The sequence below is a fragment of the Pecten maximus genome, chromosome 13, assembly GCF_902652985.1.
Source record: "Pecten maximus chromosome 13, xPecMax1.1, whole genome shotgun sequence".
Taxonomy (NCBI): domain Eukaryota; kingdom Metazoa; phylum Mollusca; class Bivalvia; order Pectinida; family Pectinidae; genus Pecten; species Pecten maximus.
The window spans coordinates 9,348,602-9,365,679 of NC_047027.1; the positions used below are offsets into that span (position 1 = coordinate 9,348,602).

General features: G+C 33.6%; 1 protein-coding gene across 1 annotated transcript in view; it reads left to right on the plus strand.

The window, feature by feature from the left end:
- The first annotated feature begins 1,225 nt into the window (after positions 1 to 1,225).
- Positions 1,226 to 17,078, plus strand: part of LOC117341496 — a 91,705-nt gene continuing 75,852 nt past the window's right edge. The window contains exon 1 of the mRNA XM_033903369.1: positions 1,226 to 1,305. The gene's annotated coding sequence lies outside the window, so the exon portion shown is untranslated. The remainder of the gene's footprint in view (positions 1,306 to 17,078) is intronic.

Consider the following 17,078-nt stretch of genomic DNA (forward strand, 5'->3'; position numbering starts at 1 on the left):
ATTTTATCCTTGGCTCAACTTTCTATACACAGGGGATGTTTCAAAAATCTATTGTTTTTCTCTTGGTTGGTTGTTCCCGATATAGTGCTAATACTGTATTCTGCGGTAAATGGTCATAACGATATCGTGAAGTTATTACTGGATAATGGTGCCAAAGTAGATTCGGGAGGTATTTCAATATGTATACTTTAACGTTCAGAAATTTTAAATAGTTTCGACATTACCTTGTTTCCAATCAAATTAAAATCTAGATGGTCATTCTCACTACGTTACATGAACATCTAACAACATCCCATAAGGGGTCACGTCAGGGCGACCTTTTGGATTAGCCAATCAAATGACTACTTCCAGAATCTTGGAAGTGAATTTTACGTGTCCGAATTAGCATGACTAGAGTGCATAGCTTGTATAATCTGTCAATTTGTTTCAAGTCTTTTCGTCCAACAAAGCATATAGCTATATACAACCTGTGCCGAAATGGCTTGCTTCAGGTGCAATTTGTGACGAAATGTTTTGCTTCGACGACATCGCCAAATACACAACTCACCCTGAAAGTGAAACACACATATCGGAGGTCATCAGAACGTGACCTTTTATGGGATGTTGTTGGATGTTCATGTAACGTATTAAAATATTCACGGATTGATGCCTTACATATGAATGAAAATAAGATTTTGGAATTTGGTACATGGAATTGGCACGTAGTACATCTAAATAATTTAGTATTGCCAGTCGTAGAATCGTTACTGACGTGTCTTTCTAACACAAATTGTACTTTTGTAGCTGTATTATCTCCGTATAAGACGATGTTTTAGCATTAATTTAATTTACGCCCATTTCAATTCGAAAATATATGTATATCGTGATACTTTTATATTTGTTTACTAATAACTTTTCTTTATGTTTACCATCTAATCTCTCAGCCAAAGCTGATCGATATTAAATTAGTCGTTCAAGTTTTGGCAAGTCCGCAATTATTTGAATCAATGTTTAATAACTTTTGATGTTAAACTATTTATTTAAAATAAAACATATGGTTAAGAAACGAATCAGGCACCAAATACTTTTTGACACTAGCACCAAAAGTTCCAAAAGCACAATATGTAAAATGTAAACGTAATTAAAACTCAAACGGAAGGAAAAAATAAAAGAGAAATTGAAACGCCATCTTGATAAGATTGAGTGGTGATACTTTTTAATTGAGATTCGTCTTTCCTGTAGGCAAGTGCATTGGATGCGGCTGCGAGATACGGTCATACTGGAATTGTCAAGTTATTATTGGAGCATGGTGCTGATCCGAATCGGGTTTGTTTCATTGTATCCAACTCAACATTCATGCAATTGTCAATTCTTATAAACAATGTTAAAACTTTGTTAGATGATATTCCCTTTAATTTGCGTCTTTATAATAAGGACCAACCAACCAATGGTTTTTCCATTGACTTTAGTGTTAACTTTTGGAGTATTTTATATTTGTTTACTAATAACTTTTCTTTATATTTACCATCTAATCTCTAAGCCAAATCTGATTAAAATTAAATTAGTCGTTCAAGTTTTGGCAGTTGAAATAATTCCCCTCTATTATCCTTCGGGGGGAGTAACACCCTCCTTTTATATAACATCGGATCTTGTTTATCTAATAATGATGTGGAACAAAGTAAAAGAAATCATTAAATCGTCCCAATTGATAAGAAATGCTGGTTGACGATGGGCTATGTGACATGACGTAAACTCGTAGGTTCTTCTGGCGATGAGAGAAAAAAGTTTGACGAATATTGGCATGTTTAAAAAAAATGTTAAAAACTATGTGTTTGAATATAAACTTTCAATATTTAGCAGAAAGATAGACTTAATTTTTAAGCTGTAGACCAATGCAATTCAATAAAAGAAATGTTTAATTGTAAATGGTGTATCCTCATGCTTCAGAAAGTGGTGTTTCGTTATATGTCGGTTAAAAGTAAAAAGAATCTACTGCATCCTCGACAAGAAACTGGATAATTAATATTTCATATCTCATTTTCACTTTTTGTCATATTAAATTGATTTTCTACAAGTATGCATTTTTTCTTAACCCGTTCACACCGTACAACTCACCAGTGGACCACTATTTTGGTACTGTTTAAATCAAAATACAGACCCGTGTACGTTCGCAGTTCCGGTTTAAGCGTAGCATTTCCATAGCATTTCCGTAGCATTACCGTAGCATAACCGTAACATTTCCGTAGCACTTTCGTAGCATTACCGTACCATTTCCGTACCGTTTGCGTCCACTCACCGTAGCATTACCGTAGCATTTGCGTTTACCTATTTTCACTCGCAGACCGTATCATAACCGTTCGGTAGAACATTTTGCGGAGTGTATTTTTTATCGAAACGAAATTTTGTTTAATATACTTACCGAGCATCAAAAAAGAATGTAGCGACAGCAAATAATTTGATAAGGAGGTGCGAATTACAAAAATACGGTTATAAATCTTTCTGTATCTTTGTATAGAAAAAATAACACTCACAAGAAACAAGTCAAGTCTGGTCCATCGATCTTGGTGTAAAAAAAAAATGGCGGATACTTGTAGTAGTCGACGCATTACGATGGAAACCAAGATGAAGATCGTGTCAAATAAACAATATTACCTCTAATGTGATATAGTCTAACCATTAAAACAGTTACATATCATATGCACTGGTCAGGCTACATGTATAGGGTATAAATGGTCCAGAGAGTATCACACAGGTAAACCAGGGTAGTTAGACTTAATTGTCAGCAATGATGCAAACAACACAGCATGCTGTATACAGGTAAACTAAAGGTAAGGTGTTTTTTGGACCAAGTGATATAGGTGTGAAAGGTAGAACAATAAGATATAATTATAGCCTACAGGTAAGGCTATAGACTGATTCATAAAACGTCCAACTTTAATGAGAATGGCATCGTGATCTATGGAGTTGTTCATTATTTATTTCAATTTTAAAACGCAAAGGTCTAATCACAGAATTGATAACAAATTGATGAAATCAGAGACGTATATATCACATATGTGATACATATATATGTCTCTGATAAGTATAACAAGAATAACTTAATTACATATTAAGAGGAAATACGGTATATAAAGTGCATACGCATGTTAAATAGATCTGATGTCCTAAATAGAAATCATCCAGACAATCAAGTAAGTCTTGTTATGAATAGTAAAAAGGAGACCTAATTCTGAAAACAAATCTTCGTCCGACATAAATATCTCAAGTGAAACGTTAAAAACCTGTCAGGAACATGACGAAGGTAGTTAAAATTAATTAGGACACTTTTAAGAACATTACAATTTCTTACAATAATCCAGCATTTACAGGGATAAAGCAATGTTGAGCTACTCGACCTAGTCAAAAAAAGATGTTGAAATAAACAGTTAAATTATCCTGTAAAAGTTCGATCAAGCAGGCTATGTACAGATTTGAATAAAAAATATATGTATTAATGCCTATATACCAGACTAGGTAAGTTGAATTGTGTACACATTTACATGTAATAGAGACTATTATCGTTTAATTTTGATTTAAAACATAGAAATAAAAACAAAAAACAAAAACTGTACAACTGCAATCTGGTGTACGAGTGTTGCTTGCTATGGTGACCATATTTCAGGGCAGTAATCTAACTGACTGCACTAATGTACAGAGAGCGAATAACATTTTGAATATCCAAATATGTTGATTGGAATGACCATACCAACCACTTATCGTACATGTAATGAAAAGTTAAGATTCGGAGTGAGCCATACACCCAAGTCTTTAGCATGTGTTTCTTTCTTTAGAGATTCCTCACCCAAGCTGTCGGGATACTCAAATGTATATATTTTGTTGCTTTATATAAAACGTACATTTTAAAGTTTTACACCATTCGTAGACTCTGTCAATATCGGATAGGAGTTCACCACAGTCTTGAATATAACGTGCTGCTTTACAACATTTACCATCATCGGCAAAAAGAAGAGTTTTGAAAAAATGTTAAAGAGAGGGTGAACCATTTGAATCGCATTGTTTCAGGACTGATATTATACAGACATTTTTTGTATCATCCCACTAACATCATCATCGAACTCTCTATCGCGGAGTTCGCCGAATACCTCGTCAAAGCTGGAATAACAAAAACTTTTCTTCGTAGCAACGATGCTTTACTTCATTAAGAAACACATCCGCTGCTAGTTTGATATAATTTTATAATTATTGGTATGCACAAAAATATTTCCTTTGGTGTCTTTTCTAAAATTGTTATTTTGTAAAAAAAAAAAAAAAAAAGTCATTAAAGACACTTTTTAATACTTCTATTATTAAAATCCTACATTTGTAATTTAAAAGTCCTGAGATGATGGTTTCATGATATATGTAGACTTAATAAATTTCGGTTTTTACCATGAATATCTAAGATTTGTTATGATAAGTAGCCTATATAAATTCATTTGAATCATTATTTTATAAGTCATATTCAACTTGACATTTTCATATTTTCTTTCATGAAAGTAAGAACAGGCTACTGCTATAGTTTAAACTCATTCAGGTGTAAACTTTGACATGTTGGCCTGGTAATACAGGTAAATTTCTGTATGTTTGCTAAGTGAGAATGAGCCATAATTGGACCCCGGGGGTTAATTGGGGACAGGTCACGTGGCCAGGTATACCATGTACCAGACACAAAAGAGCTAGACTGATCAGCATCTTACAAGTTAGGTGTGAAAGGATGCATGCTCTCAAGGCTGTAGGGTTGCATAATGCGCCCAGTTGGCCATTGGCAACAGGCCTTTCCTAGATGTTTGGCTTCAATGTAATGTACATGTAGTCTGGACAGGTACATTTATTTGTACATGTCTCAAGATCTGTCGACAGAACATACAATGTATAATATCATATACATGACATGTACTGTAAAAGAAACTTTCAAGTTTAGAATAACAATGTAAAAGTCTGACAAAATATTTACATGAAGTACATATACATCTGAGTCAGCCTTTATTAGGCCTCTGACACAAACGGATGTGTTGTAATAGAAGAATGTAAATTATTAAAATGATCGCAAACGGTATCAAAATTAATTTCAAAAGTAGATTCTTCACCCTACACTGTTTAAGTCTTTATATATTGAAACAATGTATTACCGGGCTATGTCCTTTGTGATAATAAGTTTAAAAAACTAGTTGTGCACTTATTAAACGTTAACTTCAGTACCTTAAATCTCGTGCACTCCTGACTTCTCCTAGGGTGCAAAGGTAAACTGATTATCACTCAACTGAAGGTTAGATCACAAAACAAGTTCATTATTAAATATTTTCAGAGTGTTATCCACTATCACATTAACACACAGAGTCCGCTGCATTGCAGACGTGTGATATATTGTTTTTAGTTTTTATCCCTCCCCTGCCAGAGCTTCCTCTGATCCGACATAAGACTTTTAAACAAAAAAATACATTACATTACCTTAATATTTCCGGTTTCTAAAAATTGTACAATTTTTTGCATACTCCAACTTAAACAAGGCTATTCACCACTGTGTATGTGTGTCCTTCTTTTAAACGGTGGATGTTTGTACATATTCAGCTTTATTTATCCAAATTTACCCTTTGTAGATTTAGTTTTTCTTTTAACATTTGGTTGCGAACAAAATATTGGTATTGATTAAGTCGATACAAGCTATTTGTTTTCGGCAATCTAACTGTATCATTTCAGCCAGAAATCTTTGGAAGGTGTTCTTAATATTCAATAAGCATGCCATTTTTTTTCCGCTCAGATACAAGTAATGTGGTCATCAGGCAGCAAATATAACCATCTGTTATTATTTCCATATAATACAACATATTTCCATAAATGTCATTCATAAATGTACAATGTATATACGTGTACAATCATAAAAGCACACGTTCGTCCGTACTTTTAAACATACTCTCACACTCCCCAATTCACGCACCCGGTGCGAAAAAGAAGACGGACACGGAAAATAGACACTTTCATAGGTATAGACACATCCGTCAGTACAATCATACAGACACAAAGACCGAGAAATAACTAAACAATCTGTACTTACTCATACAGAATCACTGTGTACCTCACAGACATGCAGATGAAAAAAAAAACAATCTGCATTCACAGAGACAGACTTCCATAGACATGGTACAAAGACAATCTCAAGACAAATATAGAGGCAGTCACTCCATAATATACGAGTATATACACACTGACAGACGTATAACACATACATACATACAATTAGGTATACACTACTTGGGAGGAATATTTAGTATATATATATATATTATATATAGATTTCGTGTAATATTTTTGCTGATGCTAACTCATTTTGTTTCATAAGTTTGCTTGATCTATTTATTTTATTTCTTTTTATAATTACATAAAATTTTCCTTCCAAATTCATACTTTAATAATTTGACTTTATCCATATATGTGACTTTTATTTACTAAGGTGGTGCCATTTATATATAACAGAACCAATCGGTGATAAAAGACTGTCATAATCAGTGGTATAAACAATTTCGTACCAAAGTATATCTTCAATTTCCATCAATCAATGTTGTATCCAAGTGTATCCAGCGACTGTTTTACATGATGTTGAAGTGGATCAATACAACAACATTCAATAAAATAGTGGCTATAATCATCCTTCATTTTACAAACATTACAGCTTCCGCTTTACTTAATTCCAATCTCTTTAATGATACACCATTTGGAATAATATTATAAAATAGTTTCCAACAAAATAATTTCCCGTTTTCTATTATTACTCTACATATAAATTAACAGAACTTGTAAAAGTTTGATGAATGTTTCCTTTGATACTGAAATCCATCTATTAAGGTTATGAGATATGTGAGTTTTGTTATTCCGTGAAATTGTATTAATATCATTCTTACTTATATTTGCTATTAGCGTAATGGAATTATTCTTCCTATTATAAAAACAAACACCTTTCCATACAATTTGATTATCATCATTATTTTTCCATTACTTCCAATAATTTCATTAATATTTTAAACAATACTAGAATCAATCCAGTCGAGTTAATATAGAATAAAGCTTCACATTTAAAGTCTTGTACAAACAAACTGATATTTCGTTCTTTTTCGGTAGAAGTTTGATCTTGTTTTTTTATTTTTTATTTTTATAATAAGTTTTTTTTTTCCATATTGCTATTACACAAAATTAGACATGATCCACTGTTATGAATAAGTACTAATACACTATAGTGTTTTTTTTTGCTATTCACAAACTTAAATATTAACTATTGAGTGACAATGTCCTCTTTTTTAATATGATTATGTTGTTGTGTTTTCCCCGTTTGTCCTTGAGTTCTGTCTGTTTAGGTCATCTGACCCGAAGATGGTCAGTCTCACTACGTTGCATGAACATCTAACAACATCCTATAAGGGGTCACGTTCTGGTGACCTCTGAGATGTGTGTATTTCACTTTCAGGGCGAATTGGCATTTTGTCGATGTCATCGAAGCAAAACATTTCGTCACAGCATGCATCTGAAGCAAACCATTTCGGCACAGTATATAGCTATATGCTTTATGGGACGAAATGACTTAAAACAAATTCACAGATTATACAAGCTATGCACTCTAGTCATGCTAATTCGGACATATACAATTTACTTCCAAGATTCTGGAAGTATTCATTTCATTGGCTAATCCAAAAGGTCACCCTGACGTGATCCCTGATGGGATGTTGTTAGATGTTCATGTAACGTAGTGATAATGACCATCTAGATTTTAATTAGATTGTAGTTAATTATACTGTTTGTGTATTTTTCAGCGTTCCCTTATTTTACACTATATACAAAAAGTAGACAATAGAAATAGTATTTGAAACACAACCTACAAAAATGCCATTAATTTTACCTTATGCATTCTGATTGGTCAATGCACATGTCATATCCCTTCGGATCGTCTCTAACGCCATCCCTTGTATTAGGATAAAGTCCGAAAATTTTTCCGAAAATATAAGCGTTTTCGAGACAAAGATGAAGCAGAGACAGTTTGTTTACTAAATTTATACTAAAACCAGATCACTAAAACAGACTTTGCTTTTATTACCTGTCTTGAAGAAAATGGAATAATTTAAATGTGGGTTTAATAAAACAATAAGTGTATGGGTATTTCTGGGAATAACACATTTATTGTCTCTGGAGACCTTAAATCATTAAAGTGCCATTTCCCTTACACCACTACAATAACTGAAAACTATTGCAGGGCTAAATTCTTGACTTTTGCACAGCCTCTCATGATATATTTGTAATATAGTATATGATGTAGTAAGTTATCGACAATTTTAGATATTAGGCTTAAGACTGTAAAGACGTATGATATATAAGATACAAAATACTCAAACGGCGACTCTTATAATTTGAATAAACAGAAAGTATCTATAAAATGAGCGAAATCGTGGAATCGGCAAGTAGTTAGAATCCATTGATAAACTAACTTGTTATTCTTTTTGGGCATCAAATAGCTACCGTTAGATGTATAATTGTACAAAATTGATTAGAAACAATCGTTTTAACAAATTGTTAGACTATTCATACACCTTACATCTATCGACACTAGTCTAATTGTACAAAAGTATCAAAACCAGAAGGCATGTCTGACTTAGTAATATACGCGAAATTAAACTAAAAACAAACTGAAAATATATGAACGGGATGCGATGTTAATGTCAAATACTGGTATATGATAACGTGATGATAATGTATTCATTTCTGGTTATTCCTGTCTGCAGTTCTATTTCTTGGATGGTGCGGTGGCAAGGGGCCATACTGAGATCGTCTAATTATTACGGTCTCAATATATCTACGTTTATTTTGTTTCAGGAAATATATACAAACTTTTCTTACAGGTAATCAATATTCCCAGTCCCATTTGACACAACAATTAAGTAAAAAAGTAAAAACTTGAAAAGTTTTGGGTTTTGTAGACTGATTATATATTTCACGCTGATATCATCTTAAATTGATTAGAAATGTTACGAGTTTATATTTGTTATTGTTTATCTACGTACTCACCACACGTTTGCATATTGCGTTTGCATATCGCAAACACAGGAGGCCGTCCTTAAATGGCTTTAGCTGTTAATAGGACGTTAAACAAATAAAACCAACCCAACCATCATGTATGAGAAATACATATCTTACTTGTAAACTAACTCACAATCTTATATAAACATATTTTTCATTTGCATACTTGCATGATACTCATAAACATGTACACATATCCTGTATGATATATTTGTGTGTGTATCTTATTTGTGTGCTCACAAAGACACATACATTAACAAACAAATGTCAGATCAAACTAAAATAGTACATACAACTCAAGGTTTATATGCACACAGATACATATCACACTAGGAAAATCTAGAAGATAAATGCAGATTTAAAAAATTATCTGTACATTGCATTGCATTTATAAGAAAAAAAGGAATTTCAGTTAAGAACCGCCGAGGAAACATTACAAGAATAAGAGGAAAGAAAGCATAGATAAATGGGAGAATAATAAAAAGGGTAGGTTGGGGCGAGATTGAGATGGAGAAACTGTACTAAACAAACACTCACACAAATGGATATTCATGTATATGTTTTACATTATTAAACTATATTACATAGATAACATTTCGGCGATACTTATACAAGTACCAATAAATGAATAAATACATAACAAACAATACTAACTATATCAGATGAATTAAGCACTATAACGTAATTAGTTTGTCCCATTTTCTCCATTCATTTTCAAATTTAAGTTTAGTTTTTTTCATTTTTGCCAGTGGCGATGTATTTTTGATTCATAAAATTATCGTTTATCAAATTAATATGAGCTTAAAATAAAAACACAACTTTTCCACATGCCTTGATTTTACTGTTATACCACGTTGGCGATCTCAATATGTTTTCATGAAGGATGTTATCGTGTTTTTTTTAACTTAGTAAGTACAATGCCCTAAGAACATCACATCAGAATTGATCTTACATTTATTTTCGCATATTCAGAACTACAATTTGAAAACGGATCAGTGTAAATATAAGTCTGATGTATAGCCTGCCATTTTTCACTAGTCAATAGTCTTCTGATCCAAGAAACTTTAAAAGATTTAATAAATGCAATAAAATGTACCATCCTCAATCCCCCATCTGCATGTTGTTTTAGTAATAATTTCTCATTTAAGTTTGTATAGTTTCCTTTTCAATAAATATTCAAATAATAATGAGTTGAGTTTGAAAACAAATTTACTATTTAGATTAGGTAATGCTATAAACATGTGGCTAAATTGTGAAATGAGCAATGATTTAATTAAATATTTTTTTTCCAATATGTGTTATTGGTCCAAATTTTAATTGGTTTAATGATTTTTTTTGTCTAAGTTAAATGCTGGTATTTCATGAAGATTAACAATAAATTCAATTCCTAGCGCATTTTTTTCTTGCCCCTGTGCAAATTAAGGTCAGGTAAAAAAGGGATCATCACTATACTTCTTGCTGCCAATCCATATCACCTGAGTTTATCAATATTAATTTTTAACCCAGAATTTTTTGCAAATTCATTTAATTCTTTAACTGCTTCCTTTTGGCATTTTTCTGACCCATCAAGTAAAAGGGAGGTGTATTCGGCATACTGTGATAATAACACAGGGATATTTTCAACACCTGTTATAGCTTTATTACTTCTCAATTTCACTGCCATAATCTCTGCACAAAGTATGAACAGATATGTGGCGATCAGGTTCTCTTTTCGGCAGCCCTCCTGATATCTATGAGAGAAGACATCTTTCCGCACTGATTTATAGCCGGCCTTGGCGGATTGAGGGAATATGTCTCTATCACCAATGTATAGCTCACCTATTACAAATTAGGGTTACTCTTAATTTTAATAAATCGTTACTTTATGACTCCTTTATAGTACATCACAGTCAAGAGTACCATATTCTCCAACACATTCACTCTCCATTAGTACTTTGTACTACTGGATTGACACCATTGTATTCAAAGACTAAGGGAATGACAATTACACATATTACTAATACGATCCCTGCGTTTCCACCATTAGACAACTTCACCCTTGGTTTAGATCCCAACCGTCATGTTGCAGTACTTACAAAAAGAAAAGAAAACGGTCTAGAAACTTATGATGGAATAACTTATTTCTGGGACTGTTTTTATACATTTCAAACACAATTATAGCTGGAACGGGTAGACATATGTTGAAAAAAAAAACCTAAAAATTCGGAAAATTAAGATGTGTTTAAGGGGTCCTACCGAAAGGTATCAATTTATGTACAAACAAACTGATTGTGGACATTGTGGTTAAGTTCATTGACAGCTTAAACAATTATGAGTTGGACAGACATGTACATACAATTTTGTAAGGTAAAACATTTGACCAATCTGTGACTACAGCGATTGAGTACGAATCGTTTAGTGCTAGACTAGTAGGGGCAGAAAACAAGGGAATTAGATCTTTTAGCTGCTATTCTTTTCATGATGTTTTAACGACTCCGGTAAAACGGTCAAGAATACTGACTAGCATCACTTATTTTAGAAACTAAACGAGTTGAATTCTAGAATTTTCTAATGGTGTACCAGTTTAACAAAGGCATTGGTTTTTTTTTTTTTTTTTTTGGGTTTTTTTTAGGGTACAAAATACTTTTATTTCCCAGACATATATGCATGAAGACCACTGCCAAGGTTGGGACCCTGGGATCAGTGTCCGAACAAATAGGTCCTCATGGAAGAGGGCTCTCATTCAACATACAATATAGTACAATGTACCAATCATTCATTCATCCATTCATTCATTATTCATCCATTCATTTTTCATCCATTCATTCATTTATTTTGAAATTATTTATTCATTCTGTAATTCACGTAATTCATTCAGTCATTCATTCATTATATATATCATACTCATCCTATACTGCATTCATCACTCATTCATTCTATACCTCCTTCATTTATCCACTCAGTTATATCTATTACAAATTTCATATTAAAAATATAATATAAATAAATGAAAATCTGTGGCAAAGTACAACTGGTTCGTATTGGTTCCCCCCTGGCATCGGCCCTCAGTCGCTTGAGTATGAGGCTAAAACTTAAAAGTCACTTTTGTAACTTGTTAGTATGGAATGAAGTGCAGTAAGGAGGAGATAACAGAGTTATCGTTCCTTAAGGAACGTAATGTATACACGGCTACTTCTGCCTAATTTACCGCAGATAACTGGGATTTGAGGGCAAAGAAAACTGTCCGTAACTTCGTGATGAAACTTTCTATACTTGTAAAACTCGACGTGATCTATGTCCTGGCATGTCCCGTATATCTGGGAAAAATCTAGTTATGGAGATATTTTGGGTCAAACACGCCAAAATCGTCATTTTGACTAAGAGGTTCTGTTAAAACCGCCCTCAAAATTCGAAAAAAAAATCCAGAAGCATATACAATGCACATATAAGTAGATAAATGTCTCCTGAAGAAAACCGTCTGTTTAGTTTTGCGATATCTTTATCAGAAAGGTCACAATATTGTATTGAAAATGGCCTATTTTTTCGACCCTCTCAGTATTTTTCCACTCGACAGGGGTATTTTGACAGCAGACGACCGCATGTTTTGATGACGTAATTAACGCCCATCCTGAACTCGTCACGAAAGTTTGTTGTGTAAGTCGCCTGTTGATTGAACTGCTCGATGAGCTGGGTTCAGTTGTATTTTACTGGTACTGCCAGTATATATTGCTATTTTTCAATATCAGAGGCAATGCTCCAGGATATAGATACTTTGTCACGATCATTGTATGTCGCTTTTCACAAACATGCATGCGAAAAATCAACCCAGCGTTCAGAATGTCAAGCAAATTCCCGAAGCCTGGTAGGCCTAACGCTGACGGTAAGTAAACTTGTTTGTTAGGTCCTAACGTTGATGTAAACAGACGACGGTAGATATGCACGAAGAATAGTTCCTGTTTATTTGATATTTACTGTAGTAATAGCCCTGCTTTGTCTCCAAATTTAATTGATTGATATTTCAATAGTCTGTGTATTTGTTTGTGACTAGCTAGGTTCGACTCTGCGATTGTTTACGTCTAAAAATTACGGGAATCTCCAGATTCAGGTGACAAATGTACACAGAACCGTGTTCTCTCGGACACTATCTCGTGAACGAACACACACACAAGACTACTTCTTTTCAACTTCTCTGATATATGAGTTACCTTGTGAAAGGAGAAATGAAATAAATTTTAATTTTTACCGATCATATTCTGACATAGACTTACTAGAGTCCCGCGGTGAAGGGATGCCTTACTCGGGCATGTTTGTCTTGCTACCTACTCGCACGAGAAAGTCTTGCATTAATAATATCGATGGACATTATAAAAATCATTACAAGCATATGTAGAACGCAGACGACTTAAATATGACTAACATTTTATTTAATTTTGTAGAACTATTTAAATCAAATTTAAAAATGCGGGCTGGAAACTTCCTCACTACACTATGTACAGTAGACCTACATCATATCAATTGATTAAAAGTGAAAATTTCAAGATTTGAAATAGATTTCTGCATGACATATTGAATAACATCAGCCTGTGTGACATTTTGCAATTTGAAAGGCCAGTTCAAACTATTCAAATTATTTGCTTCACCTTACATTATCAACAACTTTTTTTGCAATTAATTCATTTTTGAAAATTTATTATATATATTCAAATGCTTATTATAACTTGAAATTAAAGTCTGTAACATGCCCTTGATTGAGACTGTGCCTTTGTACAGGGTTAAATCATTTCGTGACTGTGACTTACCATTGAAGGAATACGACTTTCTGCACATTTTATAAATAGTTTTTGTCATATTTAAGGTATCAGTACTTAACAGACCTAATGCTTCTTGTTTTTATTAAAAACCAAAATGTTTCCATAAAATAGACCCTGTGCGTTTACCGGGAAGAAGGATCGTATACATTGACGTTGCTTCCATAGCTAGTCGCTTATGTTCTCACAAGCAAAATCTTAGTCATCGGTACGTTTGCATTCCTCCTAGTATTACAACACTGTACCAGTTATTGCGACGCTTGATTTTGTATGATACAAGCATAACCATTTCCCGCAAGCGACTGTGTTGTAGGCCTAGACATTGTCAAGCTGAACTTGCGGATGTTTATCTGAAATCGGCGAATATATTTTCATAAAACCTGAAGTAGGGCACTTCCGACGAAACTCGATTCCATATTTCTTACTCGATTAATTGATCAAACGTCTCAAACAAGTGATACTCGACGAACTCGATTAATCGGAACACCACTAGTATCGCCTAGTCCATATAGGCTGAATCCTGGTCGATTTTGCCGGCTTTGAAAACCCTTAAATTTTGAGCAAACAGGGTTTTGACATTATATACATGACATTTTAAAATCTTAGATGGCATGCCACTATTTTATTGATTAGAATACCATGAGTGCATCTGTTGTTCTGTTTATTTGCGGGGTTTATCGCACATGAACAGCCAGGAACATATTGAGGCTGTGTCTGCTTGTAGTAGTTGGTGACTACCTCATTGAACAACACATGAGAAGCCCTGAACTTAGGATTGGATAGATGTTAATTGAATCAACATGCCATATTCCAGAAACCTGTAGAATTATGAAAATTATAACAAGATGATTTATAACCAATACATATTTAAGTCCCCCACTTAATGAAACTTAACACTACGAGGCTTCTAACAATATGTCGAAATTGAAATATTGTTCGATCTCGATGAAATTTTGTACAGCCTGTACATCATAGAAAACCGGTCACTCGTAACCTCACTTTCACATTTTAACAAAATGGCCGTCATTTAATTGCCTCTGATTGCCCGATTTAGCCGGAAATCTGGTTTTAATTTCATATTGTAGAATTATTTTCTCAAGTTCAAGCTATTTAGATATTGAGAATTCAAATTCATTAACTCCCTCATTTGGTCATGATATTAATTTATTATTAATTATAATGTAGCAATTATTGATGTTTCTCTTTCTATTCATGATCGATCAATAATTGATCATCGATTGTTTAAGAATTGATGATTATCGATCGATCAAGAAATTTATAGTGATTCCAAACACTATTTATAAGAAGTTGCAAAATGTTTAAATAAAAAAAAATGTAATAGACATTTCCTTATTTGCTTGATATGGACCACTGACACTGATCATGACTTTAATTTGAACTTCAGGGAAATTCTCGAAATAGCATTTTAATTTATTAAAACAGTTTTACTGTTTAGGCAAAAAAAAAAAAAAATCCTTCTATCATTTGTATTTTGGTTCCACTGACCAATACCAAAAATTGGGATTTTCCTCACGCAAGTATGAAATATTAACTTTTCCTCCAAGGTTGAAATTGGGGCAAGCTGATTCCTGTAAAATCATGAAGATTTACATCTGATTGAGTTAATCCCTATAATGTGAGGAAATTGAGATAATCCCTATATTGTGAGGAAATTGGTCCTAATTAAGATATTGTCCTGTTTTAATGATCTTTTATTTGTATGTACATCATGGGAAACCAGTCACTTTCGTCACCTGATTTTCACATTTTAACAAAATGCCCGTCATCAACTGAGCTCTGCCTACACATGTAGTTCAAATTCCTGATTTGCTTGATATGGACCACTGACACTGATCATGACTTTGAACTTCAGGGAAATTCTCAAAATAGCATTTTATAAAAATGGTTTAGGCAAAAAAAAAAACCAAAAAAAAACAATTTTCCTTCTCTCATTTGTATTTTGGTTCCAATGGCTAACATCAAAAATTTGGAATTCCCTCACGCAAGTATGAATTATCAACTTTTCCTCCAAGATTGATATTGGGGTGAGGAAATTCCCATAAAATCATGAAGATGTACATCTGCTTGAGTAAATCCCTATATTTCTAGGAAATTGATCCAAATTCAGATATCCTCTGATTTTGAAGAAATTTGGTATGTAGGAACATCATGGCACACCGGTCCCTCTTGTTGCCTCAATTTCACAATTAAACAAAATGGCCGCCAATTCTGGGCATCTGATTGGTCCAGATTCAGATATCATCCGATTTCGATGAAATTTGGTATGTAGGTACATCATGGGACACCGGTTCCTCTTGTAGCCTCAATTTCACATTTAAACAAAATGGCCGTCAATTCTTGGCCTCTGATTGGTCCGGATTCAGATATGGTCTGATTTTGATGAAATTTGGTATGTAGCTACAGCATGGGACACTGGTCCCTCTTGTTGCCTCAATTTCACATTTAAACAAAAAGGGGTGCCAATTCCTGGCCTCTGATTGGTCGAAATGTAGATATTTGTCGAATTCAGTTAAATTTGATAAATTGAGAGAATTAGGGGACTGCAAATTCACCTTTATTGGTTTTGTTGCCTTAACACGTACGGTCAACAATGTTTTTATTGGTCAAAACTTAGATATTGAGAGATTTTGACAAAACGTGCTCACACAGAGTTATCGCCCCTTACTACACTTCATTCCATCTGTGACATCCTTCAGGTGTCACCCTCTAGTATGGAATGAAGTGCAGTAAGGAGGAGATAACAGAGTTATCGTTCCTTACGGAACGTAATGTATACACGGCTACTTCTGCCTATTTTGCCGGATATAGTCGCGATTTGAGGGCAAAGAAAACTGTCCGTAACTTCTTGATGAGACTTTCCACACTTGTAAAACTCGGTGTGATCTACGTCCTGAAATATTCGGTATATCTGGGAAAAATCTAGTTATGGAGATATTTGGGGCCAAACACGCCAAAATCGTCATTTTGACTAAGAGTTTCTGTTTAAACCGCCCTCAAAATTCGAAAAAAAATCCAGAAACATATACAATGCACATATAAGTAGATAAATGTTTCCTGGAGAAAATCGTCTGTTTAGTTTTTCGATATCTTTATCAGTACGGTCACAATATTGTTTTGAAAATGCCCTATTTTTTCGACCTTCTCAGTATTTTTCCACTCGACAGGGGTATTTTGCTGCAGCAAGGATTTGATACA